Genomic DNA, 17,344 nt, shown 5'->3' with positions numbered 1-17,344 from the left:
TATTTTCGTTAAAAAATAAACAGGGCTTTAATGTACATCTCAGGCCGGCCTTGAACTTGCTGTCCTTCTCAAGGTCAATAATCTGTTACTGATATATCTTTGTTCATGATTTTAAAACAGGAACACCCAAATTATAACTAGCTAGTTGTCTGTCAACTTGATACAAGCTAGAGCTATCTGAAAGGTGGGAACCTACAGTGGGGAGATGCTTTTATATGATCTTGCTATAGGGCATTTTTCATTGTTAGTGATGGAGAGGGTTCAGCCCATTGTGGGTGGAGCCACCCCTGAGCTGCCGGTTCTGGATTCTATCAGAAAGCAGCTGATGAAGGCACGATGAGCAAGCTAATAAACAGCACCCTCCATGGCCTCTGCATCAGCTCCTGCCTCCAGTTCCCTGCCCTGCTTGAGTCCCTGCTCTCACTGCTTTTGGTGATGAACTGTTACATGGAACTGTGAGTGACATCAACCCTGTCCTGCCCAAGTTGCTTTGGTCATGGTGTTTCATCACAGCCGGAGTCGCCCTGACTAGGACACCCAGCTAGACAGAGAAGGGGAACTCACTCCTTCCTTTGGTGCTGGCAGGTTTTACACACTATTAAGCCTGACAGAGTCATTCTTTAGCATCGATGTCAAGTTTCCTGTGAGCACTCCTGATGTTCATTTCCCAGGAAATAAGCAGACACTGGAGGGATGGGGCTATTTGGTTCCTTAATCTGCAGCTGTTCGAGCTTTGCTACCACAAACCTCAGTGAACTCTAGATGACCTTGCGACCATTTTCGCCTAGGCTAGAGGGGGAGCACCTCCTTTGGTGGCCCCACAGAGGAACCTTTGTGCCTGGCAGAGAAGCAGGGCTGTGATTGGTGCAAACACAAAGCACCATTTGTAAGTGACTGTGATTGGTGCAGACACCCATCCTATGGCTATGCAAACAGGCTGTCAGCACAGAGAGACACTTTGCTGTGCTGCCTCTGCTGCCTCTCCACGTGCTGCTGCAGCATTTGGGCTGTGAGCTGAAGAAGCTGATGAACAGCACAAGCTCAGCCAGGGCAGGGGGATGATGGCGAGAGGTGGCAGAGCCTGGGAGAAGGCTTGAGGAATCTTGACTGCCTAGGTCTATACACCTACCCTACACAAGAGGGCACCATCTACTGCTGCCTCTCCTTACTGTCAAGTCAGCCTTCCAAAGACCAGTGCTCAGAAGACTTCTCTTACTACCTGTGACATCTGTCCAGATGGAGTGAAAGGGGTTCAGGCTGGGGATTGGTAACAATGGAAGACTGCTTTGCAGTTGGCATCCTACAGCTGCATCTGGGCCAGGGTGTGGGGAGACTGCTTGGGTTTGCACCCTACCTCTGTAGTTTACCAGGAATGCTGTTCAGGCAGGTTGCTTTATCTCTCTGTACTTATCCTCACCTGTGCCATGGGTTAATAACAGGGCTTACCTCCTGAAGTCCCTGCATTGGTTGAAATGACATAGGAAGCACTTAGGCCATGGTGTCTTAGCCACTGTTCTGTTGCTGTGGAGAGACACCATGGCCAAGGCATAAAGAAAAGCATTTAGTGTGTGTGTATGTGGGGGGGGGGCGTTGCTTATAGTTCCCGAGGTTAAGTCCATGATCATCATGGTGGGGACTGTGGTGGCACAAAGGCAGGTGTGGCGCTGAAGCAGCACCTGAGAGCTTTACATTCTGATCCTCAGGCAGCAGCAGCAGGCAGGGCAGGGGTCGGGGGAGAGGGAGGGAGGGAGACTGGGTCTGGCATGGGATTTTAAAACCTCAAAGTCCAGCCTCAGAGACACACCTCCTCTAACAAGGTCACACATGTAACCCTGCCCAAACAGTGTATCAACTGGTGTCTAAGCAGGCAGATACATGAGCCTATGGCGGAGGTGTTATTCAAATCATCACAGGTTGGCTCATAGTGACTGATATTTAAATGCAGTTTTGAAAAACATGATCCTTTCTGGAAGTCAGTTGAGTGACATGTATCTAAATCTGTTACAATGTCATGACTTTTCACCCAGTATTTTCATCATGTCCCTATCTTCATGACAGCAGGGCACAGTTGAAAGCTGGGAAGAGTGGCACAAGCTTGTAATCCCAGCACTTGTGTGGCAGAAGCAGGTGGACTGCTACAAGTTTGAGGCTAGCCTAGTTTATATAGAAAACTCCTGGCCAGTGCTACATAGTGAGACTGTCTCAATAAATAAAGAAAATCCAAAAACCAAGCAAGCAACCAACCAACCAGCCAAATTAATAATAAGCATTTAATAAATATCTGCTGAATTGCAATTACAAGTGTATGTGTGTGCATATATATATATATATATATATAGTTGTATGAATGTGGTCATTTAAGATTATATGTACCTGAAAAGTTCATAGAGCCTAGTGATCCTCTTACTCACATGTTTGTGGTGATATTAGTGTTAATAAACCTATCATGCCTCCTACTGCAAGGCTGGCCATGTAAAGTATAGCCATTCAACGGTATGAATGCCTAATTTTGCAGATGATCATACACAACTTGTCATTCTCTTGTAGGTATGTGTTTTAGCATCATGTTAGCTCACCTGCTTAGAACAGAGTACCAGGGCAGTGTATGCCAAGGGCATCAGCCTCATGCACCACATACCTGCTTGACTGCATCATGCTGCCACTTGCCATGATTGCTGTCTGCCATCTACCCTCGTGCATGCATGCTCAACAATATTTCCCCGGGACAGAATCACCTAACATTAGGAAACGAAAGGGAGGATGAGGACTCTCCACACTGCCACCCGCTCTGGGAAGCGGACAGTTGCCGTTGTTTCTAAGCCTCCACACTTCTTCCGAGGCTTCGCTGAAAGTCAGTGCAGCACTGTCCCGAGAACACCAGACACTACTGATGCCCTGAGACAATCAGAGGCAAGCACCTGGAAAGAAAAGTGCTTACTTATAGAGTCACATGGGAAAAACCACACAGAGTCAACTTCTAAAAGGCACCCTGTACACACAGTAAAACTCGCACACCAACGACTTTTAAACACTATAGCCAAGTGGCTATGGTGACTGGTGACTAAGAAATTTATATTCCAGATCTGGCTCATCTTCCCTGTGATTTGAAACAACCCCTTCCCTCTGGGATCTCAGAGGTCCCTTCTGGCATCCAGGAGTTAGACTCCCTAAAGTCTCAAGCCCTCATGAGTCTCCCAGGGTTTCTAGCAACACAAAGGAAGGCCCGGGAGCACAGTGGTTGCTGAGATTGCCACGAGGTGCTGCTCCTGAGAAATCCTGAGTGCTCCCTGAGCCTTCCCCACACGGGGCTAAAGGTCACAGGGTGCCAAGTATGTGATGTCTGGAGTTGGTGACTGATCTCCATTGCTGCCCTAGACAGACTGGCCCATTGATGTATTGACAACCATATCGAATACACCTGCACTTTGATGTGTTGACAACCATATCGAATACACCTGTGCTTTGATGTATTAACAACCGTATCGAATACACCTGCCCTTTGATGTATTGACAACCATATCGAATACACCTGCACTTTGATGTGTTGACAACCATATCGAATACACCTGCATTTTGATGTATTGACAACCTATCAAATACACCTGCGCTTTCCAGTTCACTTCCTCATCTCAGAGACTCCCAGGTGCCATCTCTCATTTCTGGAAGCATAACTTGCACACAAGTCTAGTTCAGAGCTTTGAGTGCAGAGTACCAACTGTAGCCACCAGAGGGCGCTCTTGCAACATCGTCAACACTGCTTCCATCTCTGCCAGAAAACCTGGATTTGCTGAATTTACTGGATCTCAATCCTCATCCCAGGGCAGTTTCTCCCCTTCCCCCAGTAGCTATCTAGCACTGTCTGGAGGTAGTTTGGGTTGTCACAGCTGGGTAGAGGCAGGTGCTTCTGTTTTCTGGGTATGGACCCATGTTCTGATAAGGATTCAGGAGTGTCCAGGACAGCTCTCAACAATAAATTACACAATAAAAAATGCCAATGGTGCCATGTGGAAAAGGTCTGCTTCACTGAGATCTGTGGCCTGCAGCAAAGAGAGGAGCACCTGGAAGTGAGTCCTCACGGTGGACTTTACCTATGCTGAAGGACAATCTTAGAATGTAGGCCTCAAAGCATTTTTCATTACCAGAAATATGGGGATTACAATCCCCACACACCACTAGGAGGAGGTGGGACCAGGTGAAGAACACATAATTTCTTTTTATGAAGAAACCCTTGCCCTTAGGGCTAGCCACTCTGAACAGGATTCCGGCCCAATGAGTACCATCCACTTCCTGGTGCCATGCTAGGCTACACTGCTTTGTCACCTAAACCGAGAAGGGTGACAGAAAAGACCTGTGCTGGTCTTTACAGTTCTGGGAATGAGACATAAGCACTGGGAGAAGCAGGAAGTGGTTTTCACTGTGGCAGTGAGGAATGCTGGGAAAGAGCCTGCGTTTGTTTGTTGTTTTTTACCATTGGTCTGAGAGAGGGGGACAGAGACCCCTTCTCCTTGGGATCATCTTGGCCTTTCTGTGCACGAGGCTTATGCCTTGACCTCTGCAGCTCTCCTTACCTGTTCTAGCTGAGTGATAGTGCATTGTCGTAAGATCGAGAGGCTGCAGAAAGTAAATGTGAGAGAGGCTCCAAGAGGAACTTGGAATGGGCAGGGGAACCCTCTAGGCCTTTCCAGTTCATGAGCTGTTCTGCAGAGAAGGGCAGAAGACAAATCCAAGCCCTGTAATTGGTAGCCTGGAGGGAGGAGAGCAGCATGGTTCAGTGGCCGTGGCTTCTGCAGCACTCCTCCCATTGACTATCTGCCTTCAGGTTCAGCAGAGACATGCGTACATGTTCCCTATACTCTGCCACCAAGGGCGTCAAGGGCGTCAGTCAAGTCCGCTCTGCTGCTCAACCTTAGGAGCCCAGCACAGGCAGAGGGAATTGAGCACCAGCTAGCTCCTCTTCCACTTTGACCATTAGCTTGGCCCAGAGCTCCTCTACAGAGGTCTTAGGGTCTTTGGCAAAGACCCTACTCTGTCTGCTCTTCTGTCTTTGGAACCCAATTCCCACATTTCCCTGACACTCCGGGGCTCCTGCTTGGTTCACCTTTCTCTCTCTAAGGTGTGATGGTAGAAGAAAGGAGCTTGGCTGGGTGATTCCAGTCCCACTCCAAGTCTTCGGCCCTCCTCTGATTTCCCATCAGGACTCCTGGTTTGCATTTAGTACAACCAATGATCGGAACACAGAAGGAACACAGCCAAGCCTGGGGTGCACTCGAGGGAGGCTGTTGGCCAAGAGGGCAGTTTGTTTTGCCAAGAGCATTTTTATTCACACTTAGCAGTGGAGTATTGCAGAGATGAGAAAACCAGCTCTTCCCTCACTCTATACTTGCAAGAACCTTCCTGGGACAGAGGTTCCTGGTGGCTGAGCAATCAGAGTAGGACAGAGAAACATGAAGGGATGGGAGAGGTCCTGGAAACCTTAGGAATGATGAGGAAATGAACCCAGAAGAAGAAAGACCTTAAGACTTAAGCCAAACAAGCCCTGTCTGCTCCAGCCTAGCCCCTTAACTCCCTCCTGTGGGCAGGCATGGGGGCAATTCAGTGATGGAAACCCTTAATCTCACGCCCATCCAAGAGTTAAGATTAATAATGTCTCCTTAGTCTGATAATGATTTGATAGGAAGGGAGGGTCCATGCCCACATTTGTTCCACCAGGTCCTCCAGTGTCTAACTAGGAGGAGAGCAAATGTGGGGACTGGGAGAAAGGGGAGGGGCCCCTACTTGACCTCTTTCTCTCCAGTTAAGGGGAATCCAAAGGTTACGTGGTCCGAGGTTCTCTGGGCTGAGGGACATGGGGGCTCCTTTCCCAAATTTGAGTTCCTGAATCTCTGGGAGAGTCCCTTTGTCTTTGAAGCCTCTCACTAGTGCCCTCTCTCAGCCTGGCCAGAGGGGTTCTGGGAGCCGAGGACCTGGTTTGCAGGACCCTGAAAGTAGCTGCTCTGAGAAAGGACATCAGATGGTCCCTGGAAGGTGGGTCCAGTCACAGCAGAGGCGGGTGCAGGAATGAAGGAAGCAAAGCTGGGAAGGTCACCTTGGAGGTTCAGGAAAGAGAAGCAGGAGCCTTGCCAGCCTGGGCCCAAGGCTGAGCCAAAACCTAGAGGGGGTGGGGTCAAGAGGACACCCCTCCTCAGATGCTCCTCCACCTCCTTTCCCTTCCCTCCCCTCCCACTGCTCTCTCCTTCTCTCCCTCTCCCTCCCTCCCTTCCTCCCTTTTCCCTCCACCCCTTCACTTCCCTTTCCCTCAGACAGACTCCCTAGCTAGGCTAGCTGAAGATGGCCTTGAACTCCTGCTGGCCCTGACCCCACCTCCTGAGTGCTGCTGGCCTCACAGACTCAGGGCTTCCTGCCTGTTAGGTGGGTGCTCTCCTGATGGGGCTCCAGTTTCTTCCCTACCAGTCCTCCCTCCCCTTCAGCTTCGGGGGAGGCTCATCTCCCTCCCTTTATTTTGTTCTTGTTTGGTCCATCTTACTTCTAGATGGAACTTGCTGAGACTCTGCCGGTCTTGTGGGAGCACTTGCTTCTGCTCTCCTCCTTTTCTTCTCCTTTCCTGGGACAAGGGACACTTGGCTCTAGTTAGGTCTGTACCTATTTCTTTAATGTTGGTGTCCCTAGCATTGCAGGAGCAGGAACTGTTATTGGCTTTTGTTATCATTTTAAAAATGGTGCAGGAGAGAGAGAAAGAGAGAGGGGGGGAGGGAGAGGGAGAGGGAGAGGGAGAGGGAGAGGGAGAGGGAGAGGGAGAGGGAGAGAGAGAGAGAGAGAGAGAGAGAGAGAGAGAGAGAGAGAGAGAGAGAATAGAGGCCATCATGTGATTATGCAACAGGGCTCATGTGGAGGACTTTTTTATTGGCGGAGGGAATGAGGCAGAGAGACAGAGACAGAGAGACAAGCAGAGAGAGGCAGGGAAGGAAGGGTGGGTGGGTCTGCCTTTTAAACAGGGCTATAGCTATAGCGACTTAGCTGGTGCCCTTGTCAGGACCCTGAGCAGCTCAGAGTACTACCTGAGCACAGGCAAGGGCATCCTTCCAGGTGATGGGGTGGGGGCAGGCCAGCAGAATGCTAACAGCTTTATTCTCCCCTGACTCTAGTTCAGACTCAATCTGGTACAGATCAAGTCCTCAGTAAAAATGTACTGAGAGATTAAATGAACAGCCTGTGTCCTCACCCAGTGAATCTATCCTTCCTCTAGCTACCTCTGCTCAAAGGTGCCAAATTTTAGCTGGGTAAAGAATTGGTTGTGGGACCAAGCCCTTGTCACATAAACATGGAGGCCTCTGTCTCCTCATCCATAAAGTCCTTTCTCCTGGTTAAGATCACATGACATCTGCTAAGAGTAGCTTTAAGAAGAGGCTGGCGAACTTCATGACTGAGGCCTAGGACCATCTGTGGGATCACGGCCTTTCCCTTCTGTCTGATACTAGTCCTATAGTTCTCTTCCTCTTTCCATTCCCTTCAAATCCACCTTATTTCCCTCCCACATGCCAGGCCCCCACAGGGCTGGCCCAGGCTGGGGTTCCTGGAAATGGCCAACAGAGCTCCACTCTGTTTTCCTGTCTCAGCATGCCTCCTTGAAATGCTACACTTTCTTTCCTTCCTTCCTTCTTTCTTTCTTTCTTTCTTTCTTTCTTTCTTTCTTTCTTTCTTTCTTCCTTCCTTCCTCCCTTCCTTCCTTCCTCCCTCCCTCCCTCCCTCTCACTCTCTCTTTCTTTCTTTCTCTCTTTCTTTCTTTTCTTTTTTTTTTGCAAGGCCACATCATTTAAATAAGAGACAAATGGGGTCACATGGGTGTAATATAATGAATGAAAACTGGGAAAGCAGATCAAGTATTACTTAATATAACCTGTTTATTATCTAGGAATACTTATCAAGTCAGATTCATGAGGAGTTAAAATAGAATAATTCTCCATGAGAAGACATGTGGACTCCTCTTTCCAGGGAATTTTCTCCTGTAGATCAGTATCTTCCCCTCTGGGCTCTTAGATGCAGTAAGGACTATTGTGACCCCAGGAGCTCTTGGGGTCAGGGTCATGTCTGCATTGTAGCTGACTAGGCATGTGGAGGAGATATTTTGGAGTTTTTCCATTTCCTGATTCTGGTTGAGTGTCTCTGTGCTCCTCTATCCAACAGTGGTTTCCTCTCTTGGCACCATATGATCTGAGTGAGTGTGGAGGTAGGGGAGGCAGTGGAACTCCAGTCAGAAGCGTGGCACGTGCACATGACCGCTGCCAGTTCTCATGCCTTCATGCTCTTCAGGGCCCGAGTACGGGGAAGTGTGTGTGTGTGTGTGTGTGTGTGTGTGTGTGTGTGTGTGTGGTGGTGGTGGTGGTGGTGGTGGTGGTGGTGGTGGTGGTGGTGTGTGTGTGTGTGTGGTGGTGGTGGTGGTGGTGGTGTGTGTGTGTGCATGTGTGTGTGTGTGTGGTGGTGGTGGTGGTGTGTGTGTGTGTGCATGTGTGTGTGTGTGCATGTGTGTGTGTGTGTGTGTGGTGGTGGTGGTGGTGGTGGTGGTGTGTGTGTGTGTGTGTGTGTGGTGGGAAGGAAAGCAGGATGTACAAAAGTTGGGGCTTATAGTTTCCCAAAGGGGTAAGCTTGGTGTCCTCAGCACTCTGGTGCTTGGAGATTGGTCTGGTGGAGGAACAGAGAAGAACCTTGTATGCTAGGTAGCTCTAGGATGCCGGACTGATGGTCCAACCACCCTTCATCCATGGCCTGCACCATGGCCTGCTCTGTGGATGGGTAAAGGTTTGTGGTCCTAATCCTCAAAACTGCCAGAAGTGGAGGGGCATGAACCTCTGCAGAAGATACCTGGGTTGGATATTTCCAAAGAAAGCCAGGCCTGGTTGCCTTGGGAGCTACTAGCATCTTTCAGTGTTCACCCTCTCCCCTCACTGCACTATGCAGTGCTACCCCTAGCTTGCTACAAGTCCCTCTTTCTGGCCCAGGCTTTAAATTCTTGGTCTCTTTTCTCCCTGTAAGCTCAGCTGAGCCTGTGTGCATGTTGGATGTCTGCTCAGTCACTTTGCCAAGGATGTCTTCCCTGCTGTCCCTAGCACTCTCAGTGTCCCCTTTGTGTTTTGCAGCAGTTATAATTGTGTAACTATTGGCAACCACCTTTAAGCCTCTTGACTAAGAGCCTTAGAAGGACAGCATTGCTCACATCTGGACTTCAGACCCTGGTACATTGAACAGGAGGAAATTAAATGTCTGATGGGAGAAGAAAGAGTAACATGAGCTTTGTCTACCTCTCGTTAGCTGAGGCTTCTTCTTCACCCCGTGGCACTACACTCTCCTCAGATCGTCTTAAAAACAACAATAAGCTGGGTGTGGTAGTGCACGCCTTTAATCCCAATGCTGTGAGTTTGAGGCCAGCCTGGTCTACAGAGTGAGTTCCAGGATGGGCTCCAAAGCTACAGAGAAACCTTGTCTCGAACCCCCCCCCAAACCCACAAAAATTCAAAACAACAACAACAACAACAAAATTTCAGTGGAGGCTAGAGAGATGGCCCGATGGTTAAGAGAGATTCTGTTCTTCCGGAAGACCTGAAGTCTGTTCCTAGCACCCATGTCAGAGGACTCACAACTGTCTCTAATTTTAGTTTCAGGGTGTTCAATACCTCTGGTCTCTTTAGGGTACCTGCACACATGTGAACATACCCACTTGTAGACACACTCCCCTACACATAATTTAAAATAATAAAAACAAAATTAAAAGCCTTCCAATGACAGCCTAGTTTCTTCTCTAATTCCAGCCACACACAGCCTGCATACAATTGCTCACTGTATGTAACCTTATGATAGGGTTATGGGCTGATAAACACACTGTGAGTTAAAAATAATACAGGTCAAAAGCATGGGTGTCTATAACCTACAGAATAAGTCAGTTCAGCAGTGACTGTGGAGTTGGGTGTTAACTGTCAGGATATGTGGATGACTACCGTGGCAGCTTCTTGCACCTCCTGTTGATAGCCAGTGGGAAGGTCAAACTTCAAAATTCTAGATATGTTTTCTGACACAGAATGCATATTGTCTTTTTATTGTATCACAAGGCCTAGAAATCTTAAGTTAAATCGTTGTCAGATTGGAACCTTTTGTACTTTATAAGATGAAGTCTAGGGCTTGGGGATGTGGCTCAGTTGATAGGGTGTTTGATGAGCATATAAAGACCTGTACCAAAAAACAAATAAATAAAATGAAAATCTAAACATATCTCTTCCTCCTGGACCCTCTGCTCATAGGAGAAAGTCCAGCCCTCTTCAAATGGTTTCAAATGAGGCCTTTTGGACCTGGGTAGCTGTTGGCTTAGCAACTGCCTCCCACACCTCCTTCACCTTCTTACCCTCCTTGATGCTACACTGACAGTAGCAGTCTTCCAGATGTGATTGACAGAATAAATGGATGCCACTTACTTTCCAGTGGCCTCATTCTTTTGTTGTGGCATTTAAAAAAATGTTACCACCTTCACTTCTGTCACTCCAAAACTATGTAGGATCTAGTCTTTATTTTGTATTTTTCCTCCAAAAGTTGTTGCCTCTTTTCAGGGTAGCTTGGGGGTAGCACCCACTTTTAAAATCTCCCAGAGACTGGACCTGGAGAGAAGGGACAGAATTGAGTGAATGGATAGACAGATGGACAACATGAGAAGATGGGGCTGAGACTGAACTGTCCTCGGTAGGACAGGCTTGCCCGAGGTAGGCTAAGGGAGGAGAGGAGGCATTGAAGCAAACCTGGGTTGAAGAGAGGGTATCGGTGCAAGATGCTGGCTTCTGCTGCCATTAGTGTGATGTGAATAGTGTGCAAGAGGGCCAGGGAAGGATAGAAGAGAGGGCTTCGGAGCAGGATGGGGAGCCTGCTCTTGGGATAGCCAGGCAAGTTACATGGTCTTAGCTCTGGGACTCCCATGCTGGTGAGTTCAGCATGAAAGAAGTACTGTTCTCATCTAGAACTTAGTAGGTCTGGAGGGCACACAGAGACTGGTGTCCAGCAACCTCCTGTCATTCTAGAAAAGACTTAAGAGAGAGATGGTGACTTGAACAAGGCCTACCAGAGTAGCAACAATCAGTCTTAGAACTGAGCCTGCAGTGTTTCCCTAGGACTTGAAAACGTCACCTATAGCAGTGCATCTTGGCTTTAATGAGCATGAGAATCATCTGAAGTCTTTTCAAAATGTGGATCTTGATCACACAGGCTGGCGGGACCTATGACAGCACACATCTGATGTGCTGTGAGGTGTTGTGGCCATGTGTCCCTGAATTGTGGTTTGAGTGTCAGGAACCCCCAGGGCATAGTAAGTCTTAGAGGATTATGGAGCTTTCCCAAGGTCATTCGCAAAGTGAAAGACTGGGAAACAAGACCTCAGATCAAGATTTCTAAGATTCTAGTTGGGCATGGTGTATATGCCTATAAAGTCCTGACTCAGGAGGTAGAGGTAGGGAGATCATCACAGGTCGAGGCCGGCTTGGGCTACATAGAGAGTTCTAGGACAACTGGAGTTATACAGTGAGACCCAAAGAAGAAGAGGAGGAGAAGAGAGAAGAAAAGAGGGGATCCAGAGCCATGGACATATAGAGTTAATCACATGTATAAGTCCTAGAACTAGGCACATTTAGGTTCTCTAGCCCTTGCTTGTGAGAGGGCTGTCCTCACACCTCCATGAGAAAAGAATGAAAGGAAGAAAGAAAGAAGGAAAGAAAGAAAGGAAGGAAGGAAGGCAGGCAGGAAGGAAGGAAAGAATGTTTACACAATTCAGCCATGGAGATAGGCAGACTGCTGACACCCTCCTCCTCTATATGAAAAAAGTCAAAACAGTGTGGGGCATGACTGTTCCCAGAACTTAGAAGGCAGAGGCAGAAGGGACAAGAGTTCAAGGCCAGCCTCAGCTATGCAGCAAATATGAGGCCAGTCTGGGCTGTATGAGACCACTCACAGCATAAACAAATGGCTGTCAGAACCCAAATGTGCAACCAGAATGGAATGGGGCTGGGGACACTGAGTTTCTTGGTCTTGATGCAGTAGCTTCCTACCCAGACGGACCATGTGAGTTGTTCATGAGTCCTCAAGAAGCATGCCAGTTCTGGGTGTGGGAAACCTTAGTGCTAGGAAGTCTTGCCAACAGTCTCCTGCAAATCCTTGCTTTCCTACCCGAGGCCCCAAACTGACACTTAGGGAAGCCTCCACTTCCCTAAGAAGAACGCTCTACCACCACGGGTGACAGTGGTCTTTGTCACTTAACCTTAATTCCTCGAGGGTCACTTCTAACAAAAACTTTAAAATGTGTTAGTGTGTATGTGTGTGCACTTGTGTGTGGCGGTCAGAGGACAATTTTGTGGCCTCTGTGCTCTCCTTTCAGTTTGAATGGGTTCGGGGCCTTAGCTCTGGTCACCAGGCTTGCTCTGCAAGTGCTTATCTCTGAGCCATCTAGCTGATCTCTTGTGTCACGAGAACTTCCCTGACTGGGAGCATCCCACTCTGTGCCCTCCGACCTGTTCTCTGTTCACCAACTCTGGCAGCCTTGTGCTGTAGGCTGCACACGCAAAGACTGGCCACATTCTATTTTCCAGCTGTGAGCAACCCTGCAACACCCATGGCGAGATCATCACAGTAGCTGATAGGATGAGTACTGGGAACCGTAAGTTAAAAAGGACCAGAGCCCAGTCTGGAATGATCATCACAGGTCTCAAAGCATTGTGTTTCTGGAAGGGCTAGAGCAGCACATGATTATCATCATCACCGTCGTTCCGATTCCTGATAATGCTAATCCCCTTGGCCGGTATAAGTGTTCATTACAACACAAGTAGGTTCTAGGTCAGTATTTGAAGAAGCAGTATAGATAACAACAGGGAGGAAGGCTTAAGCTGGGCGCAGCTCCAAAGAAAACCTCCCAAGCTGCTTCACTCTCCACGCCTGCAGCTGATGTGAACTGGAACTGCCATGGGCTCTGGATGAGGTGCCGCTCTTGCTGCTAAGTTACCACTGATTCCTCACAATAAACTTTTGAGTTTGGTATTGGCTACATTTTGTAAGCTGAGGAAACAGAGGCTCAAAAAGATTAAGAGACTCACTCAAGATCCTGCCAAGTGGTAGAGCCAGACAGGAGCAGGTCTGTCTGACTCCAGGCGCTGAGATTTAATTGGTTAACCAGGGCAGAAGAGTTGAAACTCTAAGGAGAGAGGCAAGGCTGTCAGGAGGCCCTTGCCCCAAAGGAGACTGTCCAACCAAGCCTGGGATGTGGGCTCTTGGCCAGAAAAAATTTCAATAGTCACTCCAGAAAACTGCTGCCATTTGCGGAGTGGGTAAAACATGAGAAAGATAGGAACACACAGACAGACAGGCAGACAGACACATGCACACACACACACACACACACACACACACACACACACACACACACAGAGAGTTAAGGACACATGTACACATATAGATGCATATACACATGCATACAGACACACACAGATACACACACATAGACACATACAGACTTATACATACAGACATACACACAGAGACACATACAGACACATAGAGGCATACACAGACACATACACACAGAAACACACACAGATGCATACACACTGATACACAGAGAGCAACACAACACATACACTCATTGATGCATTCAAACAGACACACACACAGAGGCACACACAGACACATACATACAGAAACACACAGACACACATAGACACAGATACAGACACATACTCAAAGGCACACATAGACAGACACATGGACATACAGACAGACACATTTAGACACACACACATGTAGAGATACACACATACATACACACATGCTGGCATTTGAGCATATATGTATGTAGAAACATACAGTGAAAATAATTTTGAAGTGCTGGATGGGTAGCTCACACTTGTGAACACAGCAGTTGAAAGGCAGAGACAGGAGGTTTGTCCCAAGTTCAAAGCCAGCCTGAGCTACTAAAGAGAGTCTTAGGCCAGTAAAGGTGCCATAGGCAGGCTGTGCCTCAAACAAAACAAATCAATAAAAGTTATACAAAGGAAGTCACACTGTCATTGGAACCTTCGAAGCTGGGGCCAGTTGGCCAGATGGAATGGACAAAACCTGGGCCTTTTGGTGCTCACTGAGTCAGCAGAGAGAGGCCTGTGGGTCAGCAAAGCCACAGGAAGTGGAGAGAGACAGACCATAAGCCTGAAGGAGCCAGGCAGAGAGCTGGATCCTGGATAGTGAGGTCCAGAGTAGGACCCAGGGGCCAGAAGGGCAAGAGAGAGATGAGACCACAGGACAGTCATGGTGACAGCCAGCAGGAGAGACCTCAGAAATCTCAGAGGGCCCAGATATAGAATAGGCTGCTGGTTCCCTCGAGAAAGTTCCCATGATTGGGAACCTCTAATATGCCCCTGGATCTTAGCAGGTAGGATGTGGCAGCTGGGGAGCAGCCAGCTTCCCTTTGCATCTCTCTGTCTCCTTTCCCTTCTGCCCTGGCTGAGGATACTTGGTATCCCCCTCCCTACCTTCTTTGGAAATGACAACTTCTGGGGAGACTCCCTCAACTCTACCCTCATGAGTCTTAGATCTCCACCTAGCCTCTGGTGGCAGCCCCACCCCTGTGGCCCACCCTGTGGCCCACTCATTCTACCCTCTTTAGGGGCAACAGAGTTGAATAAGTTTTGAATTTCAAACTCAGACATCCCATGACAGCTCCCATAGGGTTGATGGGAATGGGTATTTAAAGGTTGACAACAGACAAACAAACAAACAAAAACCCCACCCTCACAGATGCTTAGGAGACTGGGCCATGGCGTGGCTGTCACAGGCTTCAGTCTGGCCCCACCCCTCCTCTGACTTTCTCAGCTGTCTTCAGCCTACTTCTCTCCTCTTTTCCATCCAGCCTTCCTTCCCATGTGTGGCCTCCTCTCGTTGTGCTCTCCTCCTCTGCTCTCTGCTGTCTCTGGTCAACCCCTTCAGTCTTAGCACTCGTCTCTCCTGTGCTGTCTGACCTCGTCCCCTTTCTCACCCCTGCCTCTCAGAGGCTGTTTCTTTTCTACAGCCGCCCCCAGCATGCCTCTCTCCCCAGTGCTTGTCTCAGTCATCATAGCCCCATCGGTTGGGTCCTGGGGAGTCTCCTGAGGACCCCCACCCAATCCTGAAACCCCACCAAGAGCAAGAAATCCCCTGCAGCAGGCACCGAAGGAGCAGCGGGGCATGGCCAGCAGGAGACACAAGTCCGGCAAACAGCTGAGCTGAGTGAGCTGACCACAGCCCTGGGGTTGGGCGTCAGGCCAGCCAAAAAAATCAGGGCAGTAGCAGAGGCAGCAGGCAGCCTCCAGAGCTGAGGTTAGTGACATCTGTGACTCATCCCCTAGCCACCAAGCCCATGCCAACATCCAGTTCAGACCTCCAGCCCAAGATCTCCAGCTCCAAGCTCTTCACCTTCCCTCAGGCCTGCAGGCAGCTCAACTGCTACTGTGCCTGAGTGTCTATGCCCATGAGGCCCCCTGCTCTTGGGCAAAGCAGGGCCCACTCAGAAGGGTTTGGGGTGAGCTCAAGACTTTCTCCTGGCATCCTGCCTGCCTCTCTAACCCACGTCTGTGTTTACTACCATAGGGGTTCTCATACCCCAGGATTCTTAGTCCTAGTTCTTTGGGAAAGGGTCCTTGGGGTCTGAATAAGGAAGAGAGGCAGGTGGATGGGGCAGAATTCTCTTGCCCCAGTAGAGAGAGGCATGCAGACTCAGGAGGAGCACAGCTCCTCTGTCACCATCTTGGCACTCTCTGCTGAGTCTGTGAAACTCCAACTCATCTGCCTCTATCTGCTCCTCTGTGAGCCTCAAGGACTGCTCCCAGTGGCAGCCGTGAGCCGAGATGTGTCTCGTCTGGAGCCCTTGGCTAGCTGGATGAGGAGTTATCAGCTTACCATTTATCCCAGAGTCCGGTCTGTCCCCTACTGGCCCCCACCTGCAGAGAAGAACCCTTGCTACACTGGACTGGTGTGTCTCTGTGCAGTTTTCCCAGATGTCGGGGTGCTCTCTGCCCTGAGTCACAACTCCGGCTCTGTGCCATTCCTCTGGAGAAAGAAAAATCATGCCACTCTTGGGCCTTGGCTCCTCACTTCCCCCTTCCCAACTGCCCCATAATCAGGTGCACAAAGAGGAGCTCCTGTCAGATGCCAGGTCTTCTATGTGCATGCAGTCCATCTCCTTCCAGCTCAGTCATTGCCCTTGCTCAGCATGCCTTAGGGTTAAAAACGAGAGGGATCTCCAAGCTCCTGGGGAGTGGATGTGGTTTGCAGACAGTACCATTAACCCTTCGAGGGCCAGTGGCATGCCCACCCTGGTGCTCCCCCCCCCCCCCCATATACAACTTGCAGCAGAATAGAGCATCTTTCTATGGGCCAGCCAGCTCCTAAAGCACCTGATAGGGAGATTTCCTCTTTTCCGATTCTTCTAAAGGTTGCTGACCCACTGGGAAGTCCAGCCAGTTGTCTCACAGTCTCGTTCTTTCAGCCCCTTGCTTGTGTAGATTTCTGTGGAGATAGTTCAGACCTGAAGACTGACCTTGTACCTCCCAGACTGACCCCTACTGCGGCCTTTTCTCTGGCACACCAGTGACATACTGTCACAATCTTTAACTTTCCTCCTTTGGCTCAAATGAAATGATATAGATAACTTTACTCTTTAGCACTGAGAACATGGCTAGGCAAACCCTTCCATCACTGAGTCCCATCCCCCACATGACTGTCACTCAAGCTCCTTTTCAAAAGGTTTAAAGGCACTGTGACTATTCTCTTACAGTTCTAGAGATTTTTTAAAAAAATTTTTAGACTTTATTAATTTGGCTAGAAGTAAGACAGCAGAAAGAACTTCCAACTAAGGATTAAGCCAGCTAAGACACAGTGACTACAGGGACATCAGACTCCATGAGGAACAAGATAAAGGCTAGGATTCCCAGGACATCCTGGGGAGGAGATACCTAAGAAACAGGCTTTTCAGGACCTGGGGACCAAGTCACCCTGGAGCCTGTTCAGTTTTTCTGCCCTAAGCAGGGAGAGAAGTCTTAGATGATGGATGTAGGTGGACATCAGTATGGTCTCCTGTCTTCACTGACTCCGGGAGGCTATGTCCCCACCCCCAGCACCCCACCTCTTCTGGCTGATGGGAGATGGGATAGAAGGCATGGGATTAGATTCTGGCCTTGTTTTCTGGTTGAACTGACTGAAGCTAATGTGATGGACAGGTGGGAGAGAGAGGCTGATTGATAAAAGACAAGACTTTGGGCTTCAGGGAGGGAGGGTCCTGGGTTGGGGGCTCTTGGGATGGCAG

The sequence above is a fragment of the Arvicola amphibius genome, chromosome 14, assembly GCF_903992535.2.
Source record: "Arvicola amphibius chromosome 14, mArvAmp1.2, whole genome shotgun sequence".
Classification (NCBI taxonomy): domain Eukaryota; kingdom Metazoa; phylum Chordata; class Mammalia; order Rodentia; family Cricetidae; genus Arvicola; species Arvicola amphibius.
This window is presented reverse-complemented; position numbering follows the sequence as displayed.